This window comes from Zea mays, chromosome 2 (assembly GCF_902167145.1).
Source record: "Zea mays cultivar B73 chromosome 2, Zm-B73-REFERENCE-NAM-5.0, whole genome shotgun sequence".
Taxonomy (NCBI): domain Eukaryota; kingdom Viridiplantae; phylum Streptophyta; class Magnoliopsida; order Poales; family Poaceae; genus Zea; species Zea mays.
The window spans coordinates 102475742-102483884 of NC_050097.1; positions in this window are offsets into that span (position 1 = coordinate 102475742).

The window sequence follows — 8143 nt, forward strand, 5'->3', positions numbered from 1 at the left end:
TGCAAAGGAGATGGTGTCGAAATTTTATATATGAATGTTAGTTGTGTAGTTTAGTAGCATTTCAGGGTGTTTGTGGATCCTGGGGTGTTACACCATTGCTCTTATATGTTGCAGCTTCGCATTCTGCAGTGAGTGCGACACTTGTACAGGAGAAGCTAGATGGCCAAGTCAAAAAGCAAGCTCCAGTGTACTTCATCTCCGAAGTTCTAAGTCTGTCAAAGAAAAATTATACAGAATTGGAGAATGTGCTATATGATGTGTTAATGGCCTCCAGAAAGCTTCGACATTACTTTCAAGCATATCGCATAATTGTTCCTTCGTCACAGCTTTTGGAACTTGCTCACTGGTGCAAGTTGATCCAACGGGGGAGTGTAGCAACGCAAACAGGGTTTTTGCACGAGATGGCAATAGCTCTGTTAATCTAGTCTCTCAAGGGCACTGTGCGGGGGTATTTATAGGTATCTGAGTGCCCAGCGTCCCGTGTTAAGGACGCATGTGCCCTCAAACACCTAGGTTATCCCCGGAATATTCCCATAAAGCGGGGTTACAGACCGTAATTACAGGGAGGCCTTTACAAATTAGGCCCGTAACGCGCAACGTCCACGAAGGGCCTGTTACAATGGGCCGGATCGCACGCGGGCCTCCATTCTGGACGAGGTCGCAAGATGAGACAACCTCGTCATAGGTCTTCGTCCAGCGGCGTATGAGACGAAGGGTAAGTCTGCCCGTTGTCTTGTCACCGTTGGTGCAGCGAGTACGGCGAAGGCCTCGAGCGAAGGGTGGCGTCTTCGCCTTCGCCCCAACATTTGCCCTCCGAGGGACCAGTTCGACTAAGTCATCTGGTGCCGAAGACGTCGCTAGATGGCGGAGACGCTGCCCTCGCTCGAAGTGGTTCCGCGGGGGTTTTTGACATGACCGTTGATTGACGCGCGTACTGTTGGATTGTGGGTTTCCCGAAGCGCCGCGCCCTGTGTATAAAAGGGGACGGGGGGCGGCGCGTTTTGAACTTTATCTTTCCGCGCTCCGCGAAAACCCTAACCGCCTTTTCAATCCTCTCGCTGCTCGTCTGCCCTCCTTGCTCTTGTTCGTCGGAGATCTGGCCCGTGTGAAGCAGACCGCTAGCCGCCGCTGACGGTACGTAGCGATGCCAACCTCTTCTTCTTCTGCTGCCGCTACGCCGCCGGCCGCAGCGTCATCTGAGGAGACGCTGAGCACTGTGGCAGCGGAGGAGTTGCACGCTGGCGACACGGTGGATTTCGGTGTGTCGCGGATGTCCTCGGTCCACGTGCAAAATATGCAGCAGCTTGGTTACTTTGGCGGCAGAGTCGCTCGTGTCCCGGGGGCGGAGGAGGTCCCCGAGCCAGAAGGCGAGTTGGTTGTCTTCGAGGCGTTCTTTGCCGCTGGTCTTCGCCTGCCTGTGCATCGATTCGTGGGAGAAGTCCTGCACAGATTCAACGTCCAGATCCACCAGCTGACGCCGAATGCCGTGGTGGCCCTATCGAAATATGTCTGGGTGACGACTTCGTACGGCGGACAACCATTGGTCGAAGTCTTCGCGAAGTACTATTGTCTGCACTGGCAGAAAAGGATGATCGGAAATAAGATTGCTCAGTTTGGGTCCTGTACATTTACGCCAAAGACCGGCAAGACTTCGATGGAGGTCGTTGAGTTGGTTCCTTGCGCCCGCAAGAAATGGGGCAACTGGTATGAGTTTTGGTTTTACGTTGCGGAGGGCACAATCGAGGACCATCCGGGGCTCCCTGTGGCCGAGATGTGCTCGCATTATTACTCAGCATACCCGCAGTTTGAAGTGGCGGAGGAGGATGCAGACGAAGGGGCCCTGCGGTGCGCGGCCGACCTGAGTAGTGGGCGCGATTTGGTTGAGGAGTTTGTGGCATATGGGGTGTGGCCTTTGGCGCATGGCTGGGCGCTGGGCGAAGTATGCCCTCGCCAAATGCCTTCCCGTGGTGGGATGCTGGTGCGAAGTCCCGCCTTCGCACTAGATCTGCATAGCCGCGATTCTGCCGCATATGTGCGTGAGGTGGAGGATGGGGCGGTGCGGATTGTTGGTCGGTACGTGCCGAAGACGGAGGGCCAGCGTAGCTGGGATATACGCGGGTCCAACGACCGCTTGAACAGGGTCTTCGAGTTGAACCGTCTGCCGTATGGCGGTTATCCCGAGCAAGACAATGTGGATCGTCGCGGGAAGAAGCCGGCGACAGAGACTGGAGACGACCCCGCGCCGGCGGCCGCCCCATCCTCTAAGAAGAGGAAGCTAGGTACTGCTACGGGAGGATTGGGGGTTTCCGATGCTTTTGCTAGGGAATTGATGAGGACATGCGCGGCCCCCGGGGGGAGGATGTCTTCGCCCGAGCTCCGGGAGTCTTCGGCGCGGATGTTGAAGGTTACCGGGGGTTGGTGGCCTAAGAATGTTCCTATCCCCGCGCGGCCGGCGAAGACTTTTTTACATCTCGCATGGTTCGTGACTGGAGAGTGTTTCCTTATGGAAGGAATATTGCTGTTGTCGGCAGTGATGGACAAGGATCGTCAGGGAGCTACGTAGAAGCGCCAGGCGGTCGTCAGGCTGCTAGAGGCTAGGCCGAAGAGGTCGCGGGGGACTGCGAAGGCTGCTGCCCCCGGCGGCAGCCAGCCGACGCTGGCGGCGAAGTCTTCCGCCCCTGGGTCCAGCAGGGTGCCGGAGGCCGTGAAGGCGGCCAGCGCTGGCGGAACCAAGCCTGCCCCAGTCGGAGCTGTGAAGGACCGAGAATTGCCTTCGTCGGGCAAGCGCGTTGCCGACTTCGCCACCGAGATTAGCGTGGACGATTATCTCGTTGGTAAGTTGTTAGCCCGAGTTTTTTTAACTGTTGATGTGTTGCAGGGTCGGGCGAAGGGCAACTTGTTGTTGTTCCGCCTGCGGTGGCGACCGCGGCGGCTGTCGTGGTGCCCAGGGCGAGGGGTAGCGCTCTCAGCGCCGGTGGTGAGATTCCGGTGCTCACTGCCGTCAAGGACGAGGTGGGCGCTGTGTCCCGCCGGCTGAAGGAGGCATTGAGTCAGGTAAGTTGAGCTAGACTTCGGTTTTTACCAGTTTCGTTGGCCGCTGAGAGCTGGAGGGCGAGAGGGCTGACCTCCGGCGCCAACTGGCGGAGGAGAGAAGGGAGGCTAATGAGGCCCTCGCCAAGGCACAATCTGCGCAGGCAGAGGCCAATTTGGCGCGGGTGGAGGGTAGCCTTGCCAGACAGCGCGCCGAGGAATGGGAGGAGCGGTTCAATGCTCTGCAGACCCGTGTGGAGAGGGCCGAGGCTTCGACGCGCTCGGAGGCTGAGCGGACGCGCAAACAGCTTATGGACTCATACCACGAGCTGGGCGCGCGGACCGCTGACTTCGAAGTGCCAGACCAAGAGCCCGGACTTCGCTGCCTCGAGTGGCTGCAGGAGGAGTTGCTAGCGCTCCCCGCCATTGTGGAGGGGTTTATGTCCTATGCCTCACTGGTCACCTGCGAAGGGGCGATGAACGCGCTGTCCCGCGAAGGGTGCCGGCACTATGAGGTCTTCGACCAATCTGATGAGGATTTCGAGCGCGAGATTTACAAGGTTGAGGACCCTGTGGTGAATGAATCCGTGGGAGCCCTCTTCGACCGGATGTGGGATCCCCACGGTCGGGAGGTGGTCAGGGAGCGGTCCGACACGGCGAGGGGTCAGGTAATGTTTGACTCTTGTTTAGTGTTGCTGAATGTGGGTTATATGTGGGCTTGCTGAATCTGTGTGTTGTGTCTCAGGCGGCGCGTAACGAGAAAGTGGAGGACTTCGGGGCTTTGAACAGCGCGCAGCCTGATTTGGAGTCGAACCCGGTGGCGGCTGTGTCCGAGGTTGGCCCGGCGCCGCCCCCAGAAACCGTTGAAGGCGCCCCTGATGCCCCCGCAGCCACTGCGGCCGGCGGTGGCTCGTCGCCAACTGCTGCGCCGAGAGCTGAGGATCCTGTGAAGATGGCGGCGGAGCCGGCAGCGGAGGATCCCGCGACGGCTGGGTCTTCGCAGGTGGCTTAGTGGGTGTGGGTAGTTAGGGAATTTTGCATATGTTGCTGAACCTTGGTTGCTGCGCAGGTTCAAGATTTTGGGCATGCGCACGCAACCGCTACTGCTAATTTTTTGGCGGCTTCGACCGTGGATGATGGGAATGAATCAGATGAATCTGCGTCTAAGTTTTCTGATTTTGGTGACTCTGGGAGTTCGGTTGAGTGGACTGAAGAGTCGTCGGATGAGGACTTGGATTACTTTGTGGCCTTGGATGTGGCAGCGGCGGAGGCTTCGCCGCGTGCTGTGGATGCTGAAGTTGCGCCTGGTCCAAGTGTGGGGAGTAGGCGTCGAAGGGCGGTTGCGAAGCGTAGAGTGAGTGAGGCGGACGGCGGTCGGCTTCGTGTGGGCAGGGCTGGAAGGCAGGAACTGTTGCCCTTGCTGGCCGCTGCGAGTGTAGGTGAAGGGGAGCTACGAGGTCTTTTTGCGGGTGAGGAGCTGAGGATAATGCTATTTAACTATAGGGAGATGGGAATTATTCCAAAGGTTGAGCCGATGTAAAGTGTGATGCCCTCGATGTACATATGTAATGGCTTGTATGATGAGGTTGTGTGCCTTCGCACATTCGGCTATGCTCACGAAGGCGTTGCGCACTTGGTCTGGTGTATTTGTTATGTCTGTCTGGCGCGCATGTAGTCGGTCTTTGCGTGGACAGTTTGGTGTAGTCTTTTTCGCACTTGTTGTGCTTGGTCCGGCTGCGCCCTTTAGGCGACTTTTGCACGGATACTCTTCGCGGAAGACTTCGATTTTTCGCACTTGTTGTGCTAGTCCAGCTGCACCCTTAGGCGACTTTTGCACGGATAGTCTTTTTTGTAGAAGACTTCGATTTTTCGCACTTGTTGTGCTAGTCCGGCTGCACCCTTAGGCGACTTTTGCACGAATAGTCTTTTTTGAGGAAGACTTCGATTTTTCGCACTTGTTGTGCTAGTCCGGCTGCACCCTTAGGCGACTTTTGCGCGGATAGTCTTTTTTGAGGAAGACTTCGATTTTTCGCACTTGTTGTGCTAGTCCGGCTACACCCTTAGGCGACTTTTGCGCGGATAGTCTTTTTTGAGGAAGACTTCGATTTTTCGCACTTGTTGTGCTAGTCCGGCTGCACCCTTAGGTGACTTTTGCGCGGAGTGTCGCACGCGAGGGTAGCTAGCGCTGGGCCTTGCGGTGACTTTGTATTGGTCGAATGTCGAAGACCGTCGGTGGTCTTTTTTCGACGCAGATTTTTGCGGGGGATTTTTCACTTGTATATTACATGACTCCGCCTCGTTAAAAACCTCACCCCCCGGGAGGAAAAGAGTGCGGGCCAGAATAAAATTGTTTTTGCGAATTACAAGGGCGAGCTGGCCCTGATGAGTCAAACAAAAAATTTGCGGAGATTATCGATGTTCCAGGAATGCTCCAAGTCTTTGCCATTTGGCGTTGCGAGCCTGTATGCGCTGGGGGATGCCTTTGTCTTGATAATGAAAGGGCCCTCCCACTTGGGCTCCAGCTTGCCCCTGGACTCTGTTCGAGCTGTTCGGACGAGTACGAGGTCCCCTTCGCTGAATTCCCTCGGGATGACTGCGTGGTCGCGCCATGCTTTTGTGTGGGCTTGGTATTTATTTAGAGCCTGTAGAGCAAAGACGCAGTCTCCATCGATAAGATCCTTCGAAGTGGGTTCGTCCACGTCGGGAACAGCTGACGAAACTGTTCGCGGGGACCCATGTTTTATTTCTTGTGGGGTCATGGCCTCCGATCCATATAGAAGGCGGAAAGGGGTGAACCCAGTCGCCCTGCACTCAGTCGTGTTTAGCGCCTAGACCGCTTCAGGTAACAAATCGGCCCACCTGCCCTTTTTTCGTCGAGGAGCATCTTCTTGACAGCTGTAAATTTTTTTCCATTGGCGCGTTCCACAACTCCGTTGGACTGCGGGTGATATGCTGAGGCGAAGGCAAGCTTGGTGTCAATGGAGAAGCAGAAATCCTTGAAGTCTTGGCTGTCAAACTGCTTGCCGTTGTCAACTGTGAGTTCGGACGGTACTCCGAAGCGGCAAACAATGTTTTGCTAGAAGAATTTCTGTGCAATCTTTGATGTTATTGTGGAAATAGCCCTCGCCCCGATCCATTTGGTAAAATACTCGACAGCGACGAAGGTGAACTTGAGGTTCCCTTGAGCCATGGGCAGGGGCCCGACGATGTCCATGCCCCAACGCTGGAGAGGCCATGTGTGGGCGATCAGTTTTGTGAGTTGCGAAGGGTTGCCTGATCAGGGAGAAAACTTCTGGCAGGCTTCGTAGGACCTTGTGACCCGATTTGCAGCGCAGATCATTGCGGGCCAGTAGAAACCTTGGCGGATCACCTTTGCGGCTAGGGCCCTTGGCCCTGCGTTAGAGCCGCAAGTACCACTGTGGACTTCGCGCAGGATTTGGACGCCTTCGGTCTCGGTGACACATTTAAGCATTGGTTGACTGACCCCCTTCTTGTAGAGCTGGCCCTCAATCAGTGCGAAGTCCCGGCTTCGATGTTTGAGGCGCTTGGCCTCGTTGATGTCGGTTGGGTGGTAGTACCCCTGTAGGAATAGGGTTATTGGTGCCCGCCAGTCTTCGGTCATAATAAGGTTGACTATGCGGTGGCCCTCGGTGTCATTGGTTATTTGGAGCCCTTCGGGGCTCCGGACGGCTAGCGTGCCGATAACATGGTAGAACACGTCGGAGGGCAGGGACTCGCCTCTGGCGGCAGCCTTGGCCAATGCGTCGGCTTCTTCATTCTTGGCCCGGTCCACATGCTGCAAGGTGAATCCCTTGAATTGTCTCTCGAGACTTTGGATGGCCGCGAGGTATTGCATAAGTGCGGGGTCCTTTGCTGCATAGTCTTTCTCGACTTGGCCGGCGACTACCTTGGAGTCTGTTCTGGCAATGCAGGTGGTGACACCAAGGGCTCTTAGCTTGCGGAGGCCGAGGATGACAGCTTCGTATTCTGCTATGTTGTTTGTGCATCTGTCAGACTCCAGAGCGAAGCTTAAGCGTGCCGCGTATCTGTGCTTGACCCCGGCGGGTGAGGTGATGACTGCGGCAGCGCCTGCCCCCGCATGGCACCATGCGCCGTCGCAGTGGATTGTCCAAACCTTCTCTGCGGACGGGTCCGGCTGTGTTATTGGCCCGGTCCAGTCGACGACGAAGTCTGCTAGAACTTGTGACTTGATGGCTGTCCTGGGCTCGAAAGTGATGTGGTAGCTGGAGAGTTCGGCCGCCCATTTGGCGATCCGTACCGATGCCTCCGGGTCTCTGAATAATTCGCCGAGTCCCCTATCTGAGGTGACACGGACCTTGAATGCTTCAAAATAGTGGCACAATTTGCGCAAAGACATAACAACTGCATAGGCAATCTTTTCCAGTTCCGTCATGTTACATTTTGATGGTGTGAGCACTTCGGAGACGTAATAAACTGGGCACTGTCTGATCACGCCCTCTACTGTCTGCTCCTGAACCAGTGCCGCGCTGACCGCATGCGGCGAGGCCGCAACGTAAAGCAACAGGGGTAGCGAAGAGTCAGGGCTTGTAAGAACCGCCAATTCCAACAGGTACTGTTTCAATGAGGCAAAGGCCGTCGCCTGCTCTGGTCCCCAAGCGAAGTCTTTTGCGCCGCGGAGTGTTTTGAGGAAGGGGAGACTTCGCTCAGCGGATTTGGAGATGAATCTGTTGAGGGCGGCCAATCTGCCCGTCAGGCGCTGGACGTCTCTGGCTGACTGCGGGGGCGTCATGTTGATGATGGCCAGAATTTTGGTTGGGTTGGCCTCGATGCCGCGGTGTGATACCAGGTAGCCCAATATTTTCCCCTAGCGAACGCCGAAGACGCACTTTTCGGGGTTTAGGCGATGTCGTGCGTCCCTCATGTTCGCGAATGTCTCGGCGAGGTCAGCGAGATGGTCCTCCTTGCTCCTGCTGGCGACGACGATGTCGTCCACATATGTGAATATATTTCAGTCGACTTGCCCCTCGAGCACTGTTTTGGTAAGCCGGGAGAAGGTGGACCCGGCGTTCTTGAGTCCCTCCGGCATTCTGATGAAGCAATATGTGCCGAAGGGTGTTATGAAGCTAGTGCT